A 23,112-nucleotide genomic window follows, 5' to 3' on the forward strand; every position below is an offset into this window, starting at 1 on the left:
GCTTTGTTAACATATCAATCATCTTCCGAATAAATTCAACTAAAACGTACATAGCATACACATCTGTCCTTAAATTCAAAGCCTAACGAACAAATTTTACAAATTACGGAGTACATGAGTCGCCGGGTTTCCATGCTCAGAGATATATACAGCTACGGCATAGTTTTGCTGGAGACGTTTACAGGAAAAAGACCGACAGATGACATGTTTAATGATGATTTTAGAATACACGTGTTCTGTGTTAATGGCGATACCCGGCCGTGTTATGGACATTCTTGATCCGTCAATGCCATTATATGAAGAAAATGATGAGGAACAAATTGAAGAAGGCATAAAAGAGAAAGCAGTGATGATTGACATTCGCCATTAAGTTAAAGGAAATTAGAAGAATGCTTTGTTTTAGCATTGAGAATTGGCCTCACGTGTTCCACAACTTCTCCAAGAGAGTGGATGGCTATGAACATTGTTGTTAACAATCTATGGGCAATTATCTTTTCTGAAGTTCAAAAAGAGGATTGCATGAGGAGTGAGATAAGTGACAAATCTACAAGGTTATATCCTCTTTAAGACATCTGTAATTTCAAAATAAAGATAAATTCCTGGCTTATTGCTGCAACTTATGTTCATGAAACATAGTTATTTTCCATGCTTATATGGACATAACTTTTATTTTTCCTGCTGCTGGAGTTGGGCTTTATCTGATACCACATCTAAGAAGAGTGCTTTTGACTGTTTGCAGATTATTCACAACATCGCTGGTGTCCATTCTCTCTTGGGGGGATTTTATTGAGCAAACAACTCTAATTTTTAGGATTGTTATCAAACTCTCTTGTATTTGTCCCTTTTTTATGTTTTCTTCAGCTGTTTTTTCTCCTTCTTCTTCCCCTCCAGCAACAAATAGTGGGTCTAAGACTTCTGATATTTGATCAGGCACTGCCATTTTAACAAAATTGTGAAGACCCAATCCTTCTGTAAACATGTCACTGGTGGATCTTTTCCCCGTAAAAATCTCCAGCAAGAGTTTCCCATAGCTATATACATCACCATTTGTTGAGAACTGATTTCCCATGCCATATTCTGCAACATTCAAATTGTTTAGTGCTTAGAAACAGCTGTATATTACAGTTTAAGCATAATCACTTCTTGTGCTTCAGCTAATTTTAGAAACAAAAATAAATTGTGTGATTAACAATTTGGTTTTGCTTCTAAATTGATATGATTTTATTCTTCTGCTATCGACATTAAAAAAGAAAAAGAAGTTATATTAGCTGGTGCAGCATACCCTATAGTTCCTTTCAATCCAACTGAGCTACTTTGATTCGAACGCATGCATGGCTTAACGAATAAACCTTGTTAATCCAAAATCACCCACATGTGTAGTCATGTCATTGTCGAGAAGAATATTGCTTGGCTTTGAATCACAATGAACAATTGGCTTTTCGCTGTGGTGATGAAGATATTCCAAAGCAGAAGCCACATCAATGGCAATGCTCAATCTCGTACAAGGCTTAAAATCCTGGAGTTGTCATTCAGGTCATCTGCATTTGATTTTGGGTGTAGCCAGCTCTCTAATTAAACTTCCATTAGGCATGAACTCATAGACTAAAGCTTTGAAATCGCTGCCTTCAAAGTCACAACTTGAACATGCAGTTATGATTTTGACAAGATTACGATGCTTAATGTTTCTTAAGGCTTCACATTCTGCCATGAAGCTCTTTAAAGCTCCACTGATGTAAAAACAGTACCCTCACAGAAACAACTGTTTGGTCTGGATCAAGTATTCCTTTGCAGACTGAGCCAAAGCTTCCAGCACCAATTATGTTGGCAGAAGAAAATCCACCTGTAGCTTTCAGCAGACTTTCATATGAGATATTTAGAAGTAAATCCTTCCTTGACGAAGACTGGGAACCAGTCAATGTTCTTTTCTTTCTCAATCTGTTAATAACTAATCGAGACATGACCAGAACTAACCCCACCAGTCCAGAAAGGAGTAGAATCATAAACTTGAGTCCTTCGGACATCTTTTTTTTCTTTGACTGACTGAAAGCACATGAGGGCAATTTTAGTTCTGCTACACCACGACAGAGCTTATCATTATTTTTAAATAATAATTTTTTTATTTAGTATAAATATTGTATACTATTGACTAAATTTAATGGTACACATTTAATATATTATTAATGATGTAAAAAATTACAGTATCATAGAGAAATTTTTTTTTAATTTCTTTTACATTATTTGATTTCTTCTATTTCTTTCTTCTTCGATGTTGGAGTTACTACATATGTTTTCAAGGGAGAATAACACTTAATATTTAGTCTTACATAATTTTTGTACCACTTGGTTATTTATAAATTTTAATTTCTTTTGTCAATTGTGTTAAATGATTAATGAAAAAAAAAAAGGAATATTTTTTTATTCGGTAAACTATGACAAATCGAGTAAGCCTTTATTAATTAAAGAAAGAGTACGAGGAATAAGATGAGAAATGAGTCTTACTCCTCAAATACAAGCTAAGTAAATTCCAATAAAAGCAATCATAAAAAAGAAACTAAATTGAAAGAAGGATCATGCAAAAACAAGTCAAAGCTAACAAATCCTCAACAACACAAAAATCAATTAAAATTGACCTCGCAAATCAACCGTCAGCATAATGAAGAAAGAATAACTCTTATGAAATATGACATTTTAACATATGCATTGACATAAAAAAATTAAAATATAATGAAAAAAGTCACATTTACACTTCAAAAATTTCTTTTTTTATTAATATTTTAACGCGAAGGATTATGGGCAAAAAATAAAAAAGAAATCATGGAGCTTGGACAGGAAGTGCTTCATTTGAATGATTGTGTTTAATTCAAAGCAAGCATATTTATTAAGATAAATAATTACAACACACGTTATAAATTTATCAGAATTTCTATTGTGGAAATTAAGCACAAAACCAGAAGTTTTAGACATAGTACATGGATTTATCATTAATCAAACGTGTAAGTAGACAGGAAACCATGAACAGTTGGGTGGATGGTGGGTCTTCAACTACCTCCGCCACCACCACCGCCGCAGCCTCCGCCACCACCGCAGCCTCCGCCACCACCATCGCCTCCGCCGCCACCTCCACAGCCGCAACAACCTACGGCATGTCCGGCAGCCTCTCCGGCTGGTCCCATGTCAATCTCAACTTGGCGTTTTGCTTTTTCGTCATTCTTCTTTTCTTCTTCTCCTTGAGGGGGAGGAGGATCCACGCATGCAAAAGCTATCATTGATAGGATTGAAATTGCAATCAAAACTGGGAAAAGTAGCATTACGCCACCAAAGAAACTGTTCAAACTTTCATTCTGTAAACTTACTACTAATCGTTCCATTTTTTTTTTTTTTCCCTAAGCTTAAAAATATTGAAACAACTTCAATTTATGGGCCTGATAACTACTACGGGTACTTATTAATTGGATAAGATGCCGTCCTCGGAAAATATATTATATTTATATAAATGGTGGTGATATTTCCACCTCATAAATTTTATTAACCCACCATAATTTTAGGAAATTTTTATAAGTACACATTATTTTTTAAAAATTCAAATTAAGAAGAAATTTAAAAATTTAACCAATTAAATCCATATTCATTAATTTTTTTTATGAGACTATTTTTTTAATTATATTTGATCAATAAGGTTGTTTTAACTTAAATTAATATAATTATTCTAACCTCATAAGGTAAAAGTACTAAGAATATCTAAAAATTTACTTTAACTTCAATAAATTTTTATACAATAAATTTGTTTATTTTAATTATGTATAAGTAGTACTTTTTTAGTATGATTATTAATATTTCACTAAACTAACGAGATGTAATTAGGACATTCGGAGTATTGAAAATTATTAAATTTTATATAAAACATATTAGATTATAAAACATAAAATTAAATGCCTAAAAAATTAGTTACAATAATATATATTTCTTAGGGTAATTTGGTTATTTTATATTATAAGGGTAAATTAGTTAAATTAAACATATATTAAAGTAACCTTAAATTGTTAAAGGTTGTTAAAAGACAAATTAAGAAAACAAATTATAATAATGATTTAATTAACTAATTATTCAAACTTATTATTCATTTGTAATTTTATAAAATAATATGAACTTATTGTAATTATTTTGATAAAAGTTGGGTGGATTTATAAAAATAGTGGGATTATATAAATTAAATAGTGGGATTATATCTTTGCGATGTTGAAAAGTCAAAAACAAAAGGAGCCTTAAATGTTAAGGACCCCCCCCCCCCAACTTGCAGCTCAAGTAAGTTAAGCTGTCCTGTAAACTTTTATTTAGCCCCCTATACGCTATATTATTTATAATTTATTTATAAGTATTATAAGATTTTCTACAATATAAAATTTTGTTTAACTACTTGCATTTTATTTTATTTTATTAAAATCCTCAGAGTACCAATTCGCCTCTATAATTTTAAATTATCAAAATAACCTCCATTTAATTAAAAACTATAATAATTATTAAATGAATTATAATAATTATTATTATTATTTTATTATAATTATAATTATAATTTTTAAATAGATTATTATTATTATTAACAAGAATAAAAATATTATACTTAATTAATCTATTAACAATAATTAATAATATTTTTTTGTTAAATTGTTAATAATAATAATTAACGATAATTATTATTAATAATTAATTTTTTAATAATAATAACAATAATTAAAATACAAAATAATAACTATGATAAAAATTAATTAAGAATTTTATAGTAATTTGTTACAATTTAACTCATTCTGATTTTGATTATAAGACAAAGTAAACACATAAATGGCAATACAACTCGTTCTAATTCCTGCAGTTCAAGTAAATAAATTATTTTGATTCCAATTCCTCATTTTGATTCTAATTATTATGATTCTAACTCATTATGTTTTTAACTAATTTCGATTCCTATTTAGTGAACATACTATAAAATTGTAAACCACTCTATATTCAATTAGACCATCTATATTATTTACAATTTATTCATAAATATTATAAAGTTTATAGGATGTAAATAGGTAGAAAATAAACTAACATAATCCAAAGCAATAAATCAACCACAAGAAATACATAATTTTACGTGGAAAACCAAAGCAAAAAAAAAAATCATAAGACCGTAGTCCGATATAATCTTCCACTATATTAATGAAATTACAACACAAATTCTTCTCTAAATAATAGTAGAAATTAACAACATCAAGAATCTCAATATTTTTGACTTATAGTAACAACCTAATAATTGTCTCTTTAACAATTGAGCATTTCAAATGACAGCCAACGATAGACTAAAACAAAAATCAAGATTAGTAGGATTGCGAAGGCGATGCCAGGAACTTACCCTTAAAATTTAGTAAAAAATAGACATCTTCTGATCGTCCAATCAACATTTGAAACCCAAGCCCCCAAATTTAATATTACGTCACTATTCTCTCCTCTCTCTCTCATCTTTTTCTTCTCCACAAAAAGTTGTTAGCATTTTCACTTATTCTTCTTTATTTATCCACGTTTTCTAAACCTAAATTCCAAAACTTGGTAATAATTACAAACCAATTTGGTCCACTAAAATGAGAGGGACCCTATAAATGCAAGAAGTTTCCTAGAAGTTGTGATGTTAATGTGTTGCATATTCCACAATGCAAGTTGATTGAATGCAACTTGCATATGTAAATCTAAGTCAATAGCGTGGAAAAGCTAAAATCTTATGACTTATTAATGAGCGTCACAATTAAAGGATAATTGTCGAGTGAACGAAAAAACCACAATGATCATTTTTGAAATTTTCTAATATACTACGCAATTTATCTTATCAACCCCTCTTTCTAATTAATTCATTTATTTTTGGAATTATCCTTTTTATAGATTTAAAAAATAATTAACAATAAATGTATTTTTTCCCTCTCTCATCTACTCTTTTGGTATCATAGTTGGACTTACTCTATCACCACTACCAGTCTACCAGTATGTATCTTTCACAGACGATAATAAAGAATCACATTAAAATTTTGGACTTCTAGATATTATAAATGACTACAAAACATAAGAACCTCCAAAGATGTAAAGAATGGTGGAATAATTCAAGATAAAGGACAGCCCCACGAAGAACTTCCAAATTGCCCAAGGTCCGAAATATGATACCAAATAAACAAATTCCAAACATGAAAATGAATAGGGATGGCAAAATCCTCCATTGGTTTGGAGTCCCATGGGGTTCAACCCCAAATGGAGTGAATTTTAAATAATTTTTGGGGAATGGGATAAAGAATGGGAAAAAAATAATCTTCAAATTCTTAATGGGGTGGAGTTTAGTGAGTTTAGTTTAGTTTTCATCCCCATGCCAATCCTTATTATATATAAATATTTTTTTTTCTAATTTTTATTTAATAATTTTATTTCATCAGTTACAATGTTGGTTAATAAATTTTCTTTTTATTTTTACTTGACATAACTGGACAATAACTAAAAGAAAACCCTACAATATAATTTTTATTCAACTTAAAATATTGTTATATTTTCTTTTCTTAAGATATTGCTCTCTTTGAACATTTTTCAATTTTTTTATTATTTTAAGATATTATTTCAAAAATTTAGAGATTTTTTTAAAATAATTTAAATACTTTATAATATGGTAATGATTTTATTTAAGTCTTTAAATATTAATTTATTAAAATCATGTATCTATATATACTATAAAATAAACAAATAAATGGAGATGGAGAAATCATTTCCCACGTGGGGATTCCACTTCCCCACCCCACTAAATTTACTGGGGAATGGAGGCGAAATTTTTAATGGGGTGGGGAATGGGGTACGCCTCCCCACCCCCACCCCACCCCACCCCATTGGCATCCCTAAAAAGGAAATTAGCTAGAAAACAAGCTTCCAAAATATCATAGCTTCATGAACACCAATCAAGAAGAAAGCGAGAATATGCCAAAGCAAGACACAATTCTGCATCTTTAGAAAGTTGCCAAACAAGTAAATCCATTGCAGGTTCTATAGACAAAACTATATCCTTGGTTTCATTAGCACGGTCTGGGAATAGGGGTGGGCAAAATACTCGACCCGTATCGGATCGAGTTGTTAATATAACCAGATCGGATGAAATCACCCAGATCGGATGAAATCACACAAATCAGTGAAATCACATACTCAAAAGGTTACACTTTACAGTTTACACAAACACAAAACACACAAAAACAAAAAAATCACAACACCCAACCCGTGAACCCACCCTCAAGAAGCAAGAAAACATTCTCTCCTTCCCGCAATCTGCTGCTGCCGTGTTGCGAGTCCGGCCATCTGTTGCTGCGTCAGCGATCTGCTGTTGCCGTGCTGTTGTCATGCTGCTGCCATGTTGCGTCCAGCCATCTACTGCTGCGTCCACGATCTGCTGCCGCCGTGCTGCGTCCAGCCATCGCGAGGAAACTGCTGCGCGTCCAGCCGTGCGCAAGCTGCTGCTGCACGCCCACCGATCTACTGCCGAAAACCCAGCTGCCGATCTGCTGCTCCAAGGCTCAAGCTCCAACCCGACCCGAGTTTCTCCCTTAGTCCCTTATGTGTTTTGAATTTTGAAGCTTTCATGGTGTATTGGTATATATGTTTTGAATTGACCCGTTTTCATCAACCTGAATTGGTTTAATTTGACCCGAATTCAATATGATCCATTTTTAATCCGAACAGATTCAACCTGATTTTTGACCCGATCCGAATATATATCGGATCGGATCGGGTCGAGTTGTAAGTTCGGGTTGTATTCGGATCAATGTTTGCACAACTTGAATAACCCGAAACCCGATCGGGTTGACCCAAACCCGACCCGAATCCGATTTTGCCCACCCCTGTTTGGGAATGCATTAGTAAAAGAAGTAGGAAGTTGGGAATAGAACTTTTATCGTTGACAACCAGAGAGAAGAGAGAGAGTGCAGAGACAAAAGAAACAAATAAAACTAATATTTCTTTTAATTAATTTTTAATTGTTAATAAGGGGATTTATTTCAAAAAATAAATGAGACAAATTGAAAAATGTGGGGTAGTAAAATAAATTGAAGGGATTAATATTACGTCTCTTAGTTTAATTGTTGTAGGCTCAAGATAGGCTTTTGGGCCTTGTTTAAAGAAAATCTCAGTAACTAATTTAGCATAATTTAATCATTAAAATCTATGTTTTTTTTCTACAGAAACTGATAAAGCTAACTCATATATGAAAGTTAATAGTTGAGAGTTGTCTCAAGTTTACATCATTAGTCCATTTACTGACGTGAGATAATATCCTCAACGTTTTCAACTACATATTCATTATACAGATCCAATTGCTAGCCCTTCAAAAAGTGTACTATTTAACATCACAATTATCAGGGGCATTCTAGTAGGTTATCAAACGTTAGAAAAATCATTAATTTTGCTAAATAGGAGGGGGATTTTGTTCAATTTTTCTTTCTTGTAAGTATATATGCTCTAGTTTCACATTTTTCTTTTAGAATTTAGGATACTTTCTATGGCATTTTTCTATGTCATCTTAATAATTTACAAAGTAATATCTAAATAAAAAAAATATTTTTATAAAAAATAAACTATTTTTCCATTTACTTGAGCAGTTTTAAAAATTCAAATTAATTTTTTAATCTTTACCTCTCTAAAATTCGAAGTTAAGTAAACAGCCAAGGAAGACTATCAAGTCACTGGGACTGTTGCACTTATTTATGTGTTATTTGTTGAAAAGATTATAGCTGCTAAATCTAAAGAATAAATTCTTAACTCCAATTCACAAGAATAATACAAATTATACGCCGATAATTGGTATCTCCATGAGCAATACATGTACAGAGGAGCGGAATTATGGGAAGTCCCGGACCCCAAGCTTTAAAAATGACCTTTACCTAGATAAATTTTATTCTTTGCCCCCTCAGTTTCATATTACTCACGTATTGCCAGATGCGTTAATAAAGTTTGTTATTTCCATATGCCCCCATCGAATGAAAATTCTGGTTTCACCATACGCAGTCACTAGAATACAATAACTTAAAAAAAAAATTGCAGAGCATATATACTATATGGTAACATTAATAATTGGTTTATTAAAACATGTTTATTGTCATAAAACTGAAATATTGGGCAGTAACTTCCGGATTATTTCCACCTGCAGGAACTTCCCTCAGACTCCTCTGATGGAGTAACGCTTCTGTCGTACTTCCATGGACTAAACTTTCTGTCATTGGGAGTTCAAGACAAAGGTTGAGAAAATTAAAAACGCAATAAAAACAAATATAAAAATGGTGGAAGGATATATAAAATTAATGTTCTTCAATTAATTGGAACAAAAAAAACTTCATTTTCTTAATTGCTTGCACACCTTGGATAGCTGAGAAATTCGGAATTCTTGCTTCTATTACCAAGGGACATGGACTCATTGATATAATATCTACACAGGCAACAAGCACAGTGTAGACAGTAACATTATTCCTATAACACATTAACATTATTAATTTGTGTCTGTGCATTGGGATACTTTGCTAAAAAGGTTTTGAGCATGCAGTGTGTTCCCCCCCGCCCCCCAAAAAAAAGTAAATAAAAAAAATGGTTAACTAAAGTTGCTCGCTTGCAACTGCTCAGGCAAATGTGGCTTTTTTTTAATGATTTAATATGATCATTTTCTTTCCGTGATTGTTCTCTTTTTTTAGTGTTTGAAAAATGTGTGTGTTTGTGTGTGATAGACGTGATGAGAACCTGCTGGTTTGTAGTCAATCTGGATGCCCAATTTCTGTACATGAAAACTGCCTGAGCTGTGGAGTCAAATTTGACGACATGGGAAACTTTTACCGTCCCTATTTTTGGTATAAATGTGAATTGATGAGGACAAAGGAGTTGAGAAAGAAGGCTATGGAAAACAAAGAAACAGTTGGCATGTTTTATTGATTCTAAAAAGTTTTAATGGTGATAAAAAGAAGGAGAATTGTAGAAGAGATAAAGGGAAGGAGCTGATTATGTCATCTCTTTATCGAGAGAGAAATTACGGTTATGGTAGTTGTGAGGGTCAAATGGATGATGTTCAAGTTGAGAATCTAATTGTGGAAGTGGAAGGAAAGCTAGAGAGTGCTCGGGACAATGCAAAGACAGCTGATTCCTGTGACAGATTTAAGAGGGCACCTGAAAATCAGAGTGACTCTCTGGCTGTTCATTCTCATCCTGGGGACAAGATAAATCATAGTCGAGAGAAAACACCTGGGATTGAATCACTGTGAATTATACTAGCAAAGAAAGGGCCAATGAGGAAAATGTATGTAAAACTCATGAGCTTGAACTTTTAGAAGATGGAGAAACGATACCAGTGGAAGATTTAGGACACGTTGATGACAGTGGACACGAGAAGATTGTTGAAGACCAAGTGCAAGAAGAGCCTCACACTGCTTGTTGTGTTGGAGAAGAATATGTTGTGGATATTTTAGTTAATTTATCAAAAGGGAATATACCTGACTCTGAAAAATTGAAGGAAGAAAGGTGAGAAGAAGAAGAGAATGTGGACCCCAGAGCATTGAGAACTGAAATGTCTGATTCTGATATAAAGCCAATCTCAATGCGCCTGAGGTGTGTTGCAGGAAGTAGTAAGAAGGCACAATCTCAGGGTATTGTTTCACCAAAAAAGGTGCCCTCATGAAAAGATGCCAACCCAGAGAAAACAAAATCTCAAAATATTGACTCATCAAAAAACTTATCCCCACCAAAAGGTGCTAAACTAGAGAAAATAGCCCAGGCTCGAAATGAGAAATTAACTGCCTCAAAAAGTCTACACAAGTTTCCGGTGAAAAATTGGTGAGTCAGCATGTGCGGTATGCTAGAAAGTTTATACTCTCATAATGTTTCATGTTGGAAAATTTCCAATTTGGTTGCAAAACAGGAGTTAGTTGAGGTATTTGTATATGCTTCTTATACTGATTTGGAATTTATTTTTCCAGTTCACATTGCAGCAAAAACTTCACATTTGCTTCTGAAAAACGTAGGAGATTACATTGGACAGCTGAAGAAGAAGAAATGCTGAAGGTATTGATTCCTGGTCATTGCTACTGTTTGCTTTCAATCCAAATTGCAGTGCTTTTGTTTTCGAATAATGTCCTTCAGTTTTGACATCTACTGCAAATCATGATACTGGTTTCGCTTAATGAAATATTTGAATCCGTATGAAATTGACAATTGATTCAATTTCATTTAACGCATTGTTGAAATTATTCTGTCTCTAACAGGGTTTTCCACCTTTACCTAATATTGTTTGATTCCTTAAAATCTTTCTTACATTCAATTCGGTTGCTCATTTCTAAAATTTAGAAATTTTGCCTTCACTACTGCTTTAAAATTGAATTATGATATATAGATAATGCATCTCTTATTGTACATTGTTTTCATATTTTTATATGCAAATAAGAGTAGGAGCTAAATTTTAAAAAGCTGAATTGTTGTTGTGATTCAGTCTTGAATTTTCAAGATGGATTAGTGAGTTAGAAAGTATTCAAGATTTAATTTGCTGACTTGTTGATACCTACTCTTATATTGCAGGAAGGAGTGGAAAAATTTTCAACTAAAGTAAATAAAAATCTTCCTTGGAAGAAAGTTTTGGAATTTGGTTGCCGTGTTTTTTATCCTATTCGTACTCCATCCGATCTCAAGGATAAATGGAGGAAAATCATGGCCAAAGAGTCGTCAGCAATCAGCAGAAGGTAATTTGGTCATGTTTGACTCAAGATGCAAAAGGTAATATTTTAAAATCCTTGGAAGTTCAAATATGTGCTGTGCTTACAAGTACATTCATAAATACATCTCACTCTTTCTCTCAGCTATCTGGAAACTATTGCTTCCGAAATAGTTGGGTTGTCTAGGTTGGTCAAAAGAAACTCTAGGATGCAAATTTCTATAATACATTCAGCAAGTTTTATGTTATTTAAACTCTTTTTTTTTGGGTGTTATTTAGACTGCTTCACTATTTCTGTATACAGCAGCTTGTTTACTAAAGTGTTCCATTTACCCTTGTTTGTGGGATCGATACCTCAGATTCCCGATATCAGACTATTTGTGTGATTATTGTACGTACCCAAGATTCTTTTCCATCACCTAGTTGGATGGCTTAATTAAAGGCCTGATGATACTTGTTTTAAAATATTTTGAACTAAGTGGGTCAGTTAGCATGACAAATCTAATTTTCCAAATTGCACCCGTATAGCCGCATCTTTGTGTTTTAATACTCACATAATGAAGCCTTTTTTTATGACGTTTAAGGATTTTCTTTTTGATTAAAATGGGTTCAACAAAACGAGCTAAACCGGAACAATACGGGGTTGAGCAACCCCAAACATGTCTTGCAATATAATTGAATAAATACCCACAGACGGGCTAGTAAATAAATGTAACCCATGAGGGACTGAATGAGCCATATTAGCCTTGAAATCCGCAGCTGAATTCGCTTCACGAAAGATGTGAGTGAGGGAAACTTGCCAGTTCCTGCTTAGAAGTTCCCCGGACAGCAACAACTAGAGCATAGAAAGCATTAGGCACGACCACCTGCTTAAAAATCATCTGTGAAACACACAAACTGTCCACTTCCACCAAAAGACATTTTATGCCAGCATCCCACGCCAGGATTAAACCTTGATATAGACCCCATAGCTCAGCCATAACCACCGAACACTCCCCAATATTCATACAAAATCCTGAAATCCAGTGACCAACAGAATCACGAATAACACCACCAGCCCCTGCATTCCATGAATTTCTAACGGATCCATCCGTATTTAACTTATACCAAGGCCATGGAGGGGGCTGCCAGCCAATAAGCATCTCGTTTCTCCTCGGTTGCTGACTCATGTGAGAATTATTCACTCTATGAATTTCATTTGCTCTGGCCATAATATCCATATTAATTGCTGAGCTATCCACCAATTTTCCTTCGACCATGAAATGATTTCTCCAGAACCATAATCTCCAAACGGCCACTCCAAAAACACACTCCCAAGGAATGTGGGAAACGAACTTCAGCTTGTTTTAAAGATTAGCTACAATCCAGTCCCGTAAATTAACGTGAAACAAAGAATGATAATCACCCTCTGGAACAAGTCGCAACCAAACCTGTTTAATACAATGGCAATCTCTCAATGCATGTAGAATGTCCTCAACCGATGCCCCACACCTATCACAAGCCATAGACACGGGAATGTGACGTTGAGACAGCTCACCATGAGTCTTTAACTTCCCATGCATAATCTGCCAAAGAAAAAGGTGAATAGATTGGGGTCCCTTCCATGACCATGCTAAGTTCCATGCTTCATCTTGGATGGCTAGGTTTTGACGACAGATGGAGTCGTAGGCTGAACGGACAGTAAACACACCTCTTGGATCAAAACTCTAGTAAATTTTGTCAGTGCCTAGCTGAGATGCGGGAGGCATAACTGATGTAATTTGCATGAGGATGTAATTTGGCAGCAAATGTTCAAATCTCAGCCAGTTCCAGCCCCCATGTTCGTTTAAAAACTCATTCACAATAGCATTAATAATCTCGTGAGAGATCGGCTGGAGGGCAAAATTTATCAAAGGTTCTTGCTTCGTTACCCAGCAGTCAAGCCAAAACCAAGTTCTCACACCATCACAAACTGCCCAGCGAGCTCCATGCATGGTGTCTGCCCACGTTTTTCTGATAGCCATCCAAATACAGGACCCTTGTTTATCCGGGAGAGAGAGCGGTAAATTTCCAGGATCCAACCCATATTTAGAACAAAACACCTTCACCCATAATTTGTCCGAGTTAGATACAAATTCCCAGGTCAGCTTCATCAGTAGCGCATGGTTCATCACATCTAATTTTTTAAACCCCAGACCCCCATGATGTTAGCCTATATGGCTATAAATATTGATTTTGATGATAACAAACCACATGTATTTATTAAGTAAAGATTTATGAATTGTGATTTTATAATAAGAAAATGATGTTATGGAATTAAAGCATTTTGGACTAAAATGAAAGCATTGTTAAAATCTTTGATAGTGTTTTTAAATTTCAGATTTGGACCTATTTGAAACTATTTAAATATTTTTGGGTCATTCTATAATTTCACAAAGTTGGGCGAAATCATAATTTCAGAAAGTTTTGGGATTGACAAAGTATCTTTAAAAATTTTAAAATTGGACCTATTTGCCAACTTTTATAACGTTTTGGGCCATACTACAGTTTTATAAAGTTTTGAGGTCAAACTAAAAATTTGAGAAAAATTTTACTGTAGCATCCGGCTTACCGGATACAAAAATTGAAAAATCAGATACGGGGCAGAATACATCCAGAACGGAAACGACTTATCGGATTCGGAAAACGGCTTACCGGATTCCATAAACGGCAAACCGGATACGCCTGGAATGTGAGTAACGACTAGTTTTCGAGTTCAAACTATAAGAACTCAAATCCAACTCATTTTGAAGCTCTCCAACAAGCAAAAACAAAAAAGCACACGTGATATCTTGAGCTTACAACTTGCAAAATACAAAACATTGAATCATTCATTGTTCTTCATCTTTGAATATCTACTCATTGAGTGAGTTTGATTGTAACTTTCATTTCTTCATTTCATTTGTAAGAGTTTGAGTGTGTGAGACACTTGAGTGAAGAGATTGGGAGATAATCTCTTTGTTGTAAAGGTTTATTGACACCTCAAAGTCAATTGTAATCGGTAACAAAATTTTGCCTTAACGGTAACATAAATCCGGCTTACCGGATTCCATAAACGGCAAACCGGATACGCCTGGAATGTGAGTAACGGCTAGTTTTCGAGCTCAAACTATAAGAACTCAAATCCAACTCATTTTGAAGCTCTCCAACAAGCAAAAACAAAAAAGCACACGTGATATTTTGAGCTTACAACTTGCAAAACACAAAACATTGAATCATTCATTGTTCTCCATCTTTGAATATCTACTCATTGAGTGAGTTTGATTGTAACTTTCATTTCTTCATTTCATTTGTAAGAGTTTGAGTGTGTAAGACACTTGAGTGAAGAGATTGGGAGATAATCTCTTTGTTGTAAAGGGTTATTGACACCTCGAAGTCAATTGTAATCGGTTGAAGCCTCGGAAAGGCTTGGATAGTGAAATCCTCAAGCTTGGATTGCTTGGAGGTGTGGACGTAGGCGGGAATTGCCGAACCACGTAAAAATTCGTGTGTTTGTTTCTCTTCTCCCTTACTCTTTAATTATTGTGCCTTTATTAAACTTATTGCTTTCAATTTTTATTAAGGCATTAGATTGCTTGTTGTGTGGATTTGCTAGGTTAATTTTTAAATTTCCAATTCACCCCCCTCTTGGGTTGCACACTTATATTTCATTTGGTATCAGAGCAAGGTGCTCTTATTTAGATTTAACCATCTAAAGTTAAAGATCAATGGCAACTCAAAATGATTCCACATTTAGGGAAGGGCAGTCCACCACTAGACCACCTTACTTTGATGGAAACGATTACCCATATTGGTAAACTAGGATGAGAATTTACTTGCAAGCCTTAGATTATGAGATTTGGGAAATCGTTAATGATGGTTCATTCATGCCTTTGACTAAAAATGAAGTAGGAGAAGATATTCCAAAACCTTCACGGGATTGGAATGAATTCGAAAAAAGAAAAGCTTCTCTAAATTCCAAGGCCATGAATGCCTTGTTTTGTGCACTAGATAAGAAAGAGTTTCATAGAGTGTCTAGTTGCGAAAGTGCTAATGAAATTTGGCACAAACTTGAGGTTGTCTATGAAGGCACGAACCAAGTGAAAGAATCTAAAATAAGTAGGTACACTCGACAATATGAATTGTTCTAAATGGAACAAAATGAAAATGTGTACTCTATGTATACTAGATTCACGGACATAGTGAATACTCTAGGAGCCCTAGGAAAGACTTTCTCAAATAGCGAAAAAGTCAAGAAAATCATTAAGTCTCTACCTAAGAAATGGAGACCAAAAAGGACTGCCATTGAGGAAGCCAAGGATTTAAATGTATTACCTATTGATGATTTAATTGGCTCTCTCATTTCATATGAAGAAGATTTAACAGCTGAAAAGGGGCATGAGGAAAAGAAGAAAAACATTGCTCTCAAGGCTTCAAAACGTGAGAGTGATGAGGAAAACGAAATGGATGATGCGGAGTTGGCTATGTTGGCTAGAAGATTCAGAAAATTTTACAAGAAGAATAATGAGCAGAGAAAGTTCAGAGGCTACAAGAATAAGAATGAGAAGAAGGAACCGATCACTTATTATGAATGCAAGAAGCCCGGACACATACGACCGGAATGTCCTCTTCTCAACAAACTCAAGAAGAAAGCTATGGTGGCCACATGGGATGATAGCGATGAGGAAACAAGTGATGATGATGAGCAACAAGAAATGACAAACTTAGCTCTCATGGCCGTTGGGGAAGAATCATGTGATGAACTTGATGAGGTAAGTGTTCTTCCTACATATGATGAATTGCATGATGCTTTTAAGGATTTGCATGATGAGTTAATGAAGATTGGTAAAAAGAATATATGTCTTAAAAAGAAGATGATAGAGCTTAAGAATGAAAATGATTCATTTAGTGCAAAGATCACATGCCTAGAATTAGAAAATAAAACATTGCATGATAGTATTGCATTATTTGAGAATTCTAGCACTTCACATGAGCACTTAGAGTCACACATGAATGACTTGAAAAATGAAAATGAGATGCTTAGAAAGAAGAGCAATGAACTAAATGAAATTATGCTAAAATTCACAAATGGGCAAAAGATGTTGGACAACTTGCTAAACTCACAAAAATGTGTATTTGACAAAAGTGGCATAGGTTATAAACCAAATTTGAAACAAAAATTTTACAATAGTTATTTTATGAAGAATACATCTATTAACAATCAAATTGTATGTCATTATTGCAATCAAGATGGTCATATGAAAAATAGATGTGCAGTGAAGAGAAATGCATATTATGGTGTGAAATGTGTTTGGGTTCCGAAAGGAACCATTGCTAACTCTCAAGGACCCAAAAAGGTTTGGGTACCTAAAACTTGAGATTTTTTTCTACAGGGCTCAAAGAAGAAAAAGAATAAGTGGTACTTGGACAGCGGTTGTTCAAGACACATGACAGGAAATTATTCTTGGTTTTCAAGCTTTACCAAGATCGAAAATGGTGGAGATGTATCGTTTGAGGATAATTCAAAAGGAAAAATCATTGGAATTGGAAATGGAAATGTCGGTAATGTATCCTCTACTCTCATTGAGAATGTGTGTTTGGTTGAAAACTTGAAACACAATTTGCTTAGTATTAGTCAATTATGTGATAAAGGATATAGAGTTATCTTTGATGAATCAAAATGTGTTATTGAGAATGTATGTGATGAGAAAGTCTTGTTTGTAGGAAATAGATGTGTTAATGTCTATACCATTAATATAGATTGTGCATCTATACATGAAAAATGTCTCTCCGCATTGCATGATGATGGTTGGTTATGGCATAGAAGATTAGGTCATGCAAGCATGGATTTGATTTCAAAAATCGTGAAAAATGATTTAGTTACAGGTCTTCCACAAATCAGTTTTCAAAAAGATAGAATTTGTGAAGCATGCCAATTTGGAAAACAAATCAAAACTTCCTTCAAAAGCAAGAATCACGTCTCTACTTCAAAACCACTTTAATTGCTTCATATAGATTTGTTTGGACCTTCTAGATATGCTAGTTTAAGTGGCAAATATTATGCATTTGTAATTGTGGATGATTATTCTAGATACACATGGGTATTGTTCTTAGCGAATAAGGATGATGCCATTGATGCATTTCGAATTTTCTATAAAAAGATTCAAAATGAAAAAGGTTATTCTATTACTTGTATTAGAAGTGATCATGGTGGAGAATTTGAAAATCATGCATTTGAAAATTTTTGTAATAACTTTGGCATTGAACATCAATTTTCATCACCTAAGACTCCACAACAAAATGGAGTAGTAGAGAGAAAGAATAGATCTATTCAAGAAATGGCTAGGTCTATTGCATGATGATGGTTGCTTATGGCATAGAAGATTAGGTCATGCAAGCATGGATTTGATTTCAAAAATCGTGAAAAATGATTTAGTTAAAGGTCTTCCAAAAATCAGTTTTCAAAAAGATAGAATTTGTGAAGCATGCCAATTTGGAAAACAAATCAAAACTTCCTTCAAAAGCAAGAATCATGTCTCTACTTCAAAACCACTTTAATTGTTTCATATAGATTTGTTTGGACCTTTTAGATATGCTAGTTTAAGTGGCAAATATTATGCATTTGTAATTGTGGATGATTGTTCTAGATACACATGGGTATTGTTCTTAGCGAATAAGGATGATGCCATTGATGCATTTCGAATTTTCTATAAAAAGGTTCAAAATGAAAAATGTTATTCTATTACTTGTATTAGAAGTGATCATGGTGGAGAATTTGCATTTGAAAATTTTTGTAATAACTTTGGCATTGAACATCAATTTTCATCACCTAGGACTCCACAACAAAATGGAGTAGTAGAGAGAAAGAATAGGTCTATTCAAGAAATGGCTAGGACCATGTTGAATGAAAACTCTTTGCCTAAGTATTTTTGGGCCGAAGCCGTCAACACTGCTTGTTATGTTTTAAATCGGGTGTTGATTAGACCTAATCTTAATAAAACTTCATATGAGCTTTGGAAATATAGAAAACCCAACATTGGTTATTTTAAAGTTTTTGGATGCAAATGTTTTGTTTTGAACACAAAAGATAATCTTGGTAAATTTGATCCAAAATCTGATGTTGGTATCTTTCTTGATTATTCAAATTCAAGCAAAGCTTATAGAGTTTATAATAAAAGAACTTTAGTTGTGGAAGAATCTATGCATGTTACATTTGATGAGACTAAACCCTCCTCTACGGAGAAAGTTATTGTTGATGATAATGCAGAAGAAGAACAACAACAAGAAGCATCAAATGACAACCAAGAAGACGCACCACCTGTAATTCAAGAGGAACATCATGAAAAACCAAATGCAGAGCAAAATGAAGGTACTTCACAAACACTCCCCAAGGAGTGGAGGTATGTATCCTCTTACCCTAAGGATGTAATTTTAGGAGATCCCTCACGAGGTGTTACCACTAGATCATCTCTTAGGAACACATGTGAGCATGCTGCATTTATTTCTCAAATTGAACCAAAATCCTTTGCGGATGCGGAAAATGATGAATCTTGGATTATGGCAATGCAAGAGGAGTTGAATCAATTTGAGAGAAACAATGTGTAGGAGTTAGTTCCTAATCCGGAACATCAATCCATTATAGGTACTAAATGGGTATTTAGAAACAAAATGGATGAATCCGGTGTGGTTGTAAGAAATAAAGCTAGATTAGTGGCTCAAGGTTACAACCAATAAGAAGGAATTGATTTTGATGAAACTTTTGCACCTGTAGTAAGGTTAGAATCCATTAGAATGTTGTTAGCATATGCATGTCATAAGGATTTTATTTTATATTAAATGGATGTCAAGAGTGCTTTCTTAAATGGATATATTATGGAGGAAGTCTATGTGAAACAACCTCCTGGTTTTGAAAATGAAAAATTTCCAGATCATGTGTATAAGTTATCCAAGGCTTTGTATGGTTTAAAACAAGCACCTAGAGTTTGGTATGATAGGCTTAAAAATTTCTTGTTAGATAACGATTTTTCAATGGGAAAAGCGGACACAACTCTTTTTGTTAAGTATAAGAACCAAGACATACTTATTGTTCAAATTTATGTTGATGACATTATTTTTTGTTCTACTAATGAGTTGTTGTGTAAAGATTTTTCATCATGTATGAGCCAAGAATTTGAGATGAGTATGAAGAGAGAGTCGAAGTACTTCCTTGGACTTCAAATCAAACAAAACGAGGAAGGAATTTTCATAAATCAAGCCAAGTACGTGAAAGATCTACTCAAAAGATTTGGTTATGATAATGGAACGGTAAAAAGCACTCCTATGAGTACTACCATCAAGCTGGACAAAGATGAGAAAGGTAAGGAAGTTGATATCAAGACATATCGAGGTATGATTGGATCCTTACTCTAATTGACTGCTAGTAGGGCTGATATTATGTTTAGTGTTTGCTTGTGTGCTAGATTTCAATCTTGTCCTAAAGAGTCTCACATGCTTGCTGTCAAACGCATTTTTTGATATTTAATTGGCACTATTAATCTTGGCCTTTGGTATCCTAGAGGAACTCATATTGATTTAACTTGTTATTCGGATGCCGATTTTGCTGGGTATAAGGTTGATAGAAAAAGTACTAGTGGAACATATCACTTCCTAGGCCATTCTCTTGTCTCTTGGTTTAGTAAGAAACAAAACTCAGTTGCGCTTTCAACCACCGAGGCAGAATATATTGCCGCAGGTAGTTGTTGTGCACAAATTCCATGGATGAAACAAACTCTTAGAGACTATGGTATTAAGCTTGATCAAATTCCTATCTTATGTGACAATACTAGTGCTATAAATCTCTCTAAGAATCCTATTCAACATTCTAGGACTAAGCATATAGAAATTAGACATCATTTCCTTAGAGATCATGTTCAAAAAGGAGATGTGGTAATTAAATTTATTTCCACTGAAAATCAACTTGCGGATATCTTTACAAACCTCTTAGCGAAGAGCATTTTATAAAGATAAGACATGAGCTTGGAATGATGAATGTTGAATCTTAATTCATGTTTTACTACATGGCTTGATATGTTTGTTATCATATGGATTTATGCTTTATGAATTAGATAACTTGATATACTTGTAAATTTATGATTTTATGATTTTATGTTTCATGCATTAAATGGCTTATTGAAAAATTTTAAGTCTCAAAATAATTTAAAATTAATCAATTTTTAAGGCCGAAAATGAAATTGTGTGTAGTACAAGTATAAGAGCTAGCAAATATTTCATTTCCATTCATCCGGAAAAACATTTTTTTTATTGATCTCTCTCGGGACAAATTCTGGATAACCGGATTCTCAATCCGAAAAACCGGATTAGCTTTGGTTGCTCTCGGGACAACATTCGGACAACCGGATTTGCTAAGCTTCATCTCTGCCTCATAACCGGTCTACCGGATCTTCAATCCAGAAAACCGAATTTAAAAGCCAACTCTCTGCCTCACAACCGGTCTATCGGTTAGCAAAACCGGAAAGCTGAATTCGCGTGCATGCTTGCTGGAACAAAATCGGATTTTCGATTCAAGACAATCTGGAAAACCGGATTTTTAGAGGGTCTCGAAACCGGCCAGCCGGTTAAGGAAACTAGCAAGCCAAATTGCCTCTTGCTGCTCTCGGGTCCATATCCGGTTTACCGGATTTCAAATTCAAAAAGCCAGTTTCGGCTTTCTCCAATTCTACCCGCTAACCGGCTTGCCGGTTAGGAAATCCGGCAAGCCGGATTCGTGACCCTTTTAAGCTGTTCATCCTCTTCCTCATGCATTCGGAAACCGGTTCTTCATCTCTCTAAAAACCGTTCTCATTCTCTCTCTTTTTCACGCCAAAATCCTTCATTTTCTATCCTTTTCACATCAAATTAAATCTCAAAAATCATTCCCCATCTCATTAAGAACTCAAAACCATCCTTGGAATTCATTTTGAACATCTAAATCTTTAGATCCCATTTTCAACCTAGGTTTTGAGCCATTTTTTTTTTCTCTCTAGATTTTTCTCTCTCAAGCTGTTTTTGATCTAATTTTCTTCTCCAAATCACTCTCAATCTTCATCATCATCATTCTCCTTATCCTTTTTAACTCAAAATCAACCAAATCTAAATGTCAAGCTCTCGGCCGGTTCGAAGAAAAGGCAAAGAACCGATTCAACCATCCACACGGCCATGGGAAGCAAGGGGCACCTCCAGTCAATCCACCTTTGAGTCCATTCATTTTCAGAACAAGCAACACTTGATCAAAAGGTTCCAACAAAACTTTCGGACTCGTGAGGTACTCAACACTTTCTTTATTTTACCGGATGTTTTGCATACTCTCCAGATTAGTCATAGAAATCTATTTCAATTGTTAGGAGATGTTAGTTGGATTGATGCATTGTTGATTGAGGAGAATGTGTATCCCGACTTGGTGAAAGTATTTTACTCGAATATGGATTGTTCCGCGGAGAAAGAAATCGAGTAATCACCACAGTTGGAGGAGTTTTGATTGAATTTGATAATTCGGAGTTGAACTCCATCCTAGGATCTTCCGATGATGGCCTGGACATTTTTTCTCTTAGGAAACCTCCTGATATTGATGACTATGTTCATGTTGATGCCGTTCGTAATATTTGTTGGCGTAGTGATCTTTCTGTTGAAGACTGTACCATTTATTTCCATACTCAGTGTCTCTGTCTTCAAACTCGTTTTTTGCTTCGTATCATTCAGTCCATTGTACTTCCTAGATCAGGACATTTGAATGAGGTTTCTCACATGGATGTGGCCATGATTGACTGTATTCTTAGAGGTCGCCCGATTGACTTGGGCTATTCAATCATCCGCACCATGTTGAGCATTCCTGCCTTGATTACCCGCTCTCTTCCTTATGGTCACTTCATTACCCGAATTCTTAAATTCTTTGAAGTGCCGATTCTAGAACCATCTTATAGGCCGTCCAAGGGTATTGGGGATGAGGTTATTGTTGGATTAGGCTTTGAGTGGAAGGATGACACTTGGGTCAAATACAGCGATAACAAGTTTACCTTTCTAGCCCCAAGTGATGATCGGCCACTTAATGCTGTGATTCCAGCTGATCAGCTTCCAGTATTCTCACTCTCTTTTCGAGGGCAGCGTAGACGCCGAGTTTCTTCTACGGTTGCTTTGGCTCCTAGTGCATCTGCATCCGTTTCATCACCTCCACGGCCTCCTATCTTTAGAGATGTTACTCTTTAGCAGCTTATGGATGAGGTGCGGACACTTTCGGTGCGGCAGACTGAGCTTCAGCAGCAGTAGCTCATTCAGGGACAGCGCCTCCTCTTTGAGCACTTCGGCATTCCATATCCGTTTCCACCTCCTTCACCTCCATCCTCACCACCTGAGTA

General features: G+C 34.6%; 1 pseudogene; it reads right to left on the minus strand.

Annotated features, from left to right (window-relative positions):
• Nucleotides 1-1,491: 1,491 nt before the first annotated feature.
• On the minus strand, nucleotides 1,492-3,103 carry LOC107177428 (probable LRR receptor-like serine/threonine-protein kinase At3g47570; annotated as a pseudogene).
• Nucleotides 3,104-23,112: the final 20,009 nt, after the last annotated feature.

Source organism: Citrus sinensis, chromosome 6 (genome assembly GCF_022201045.2).
Source record: "Citrus sinensis cultivar Valencia sweet orange chromosome 6, DVS_A1.0, whole genome shotgun sequence".
Taxonomy (NCBI): domain Eukaryota; kingdom Viridiplantae; phylum Streptophyta; class Magnoliopsida; order Sapindales; family Rutaceae; genus Citrus; species Citrus sinensis.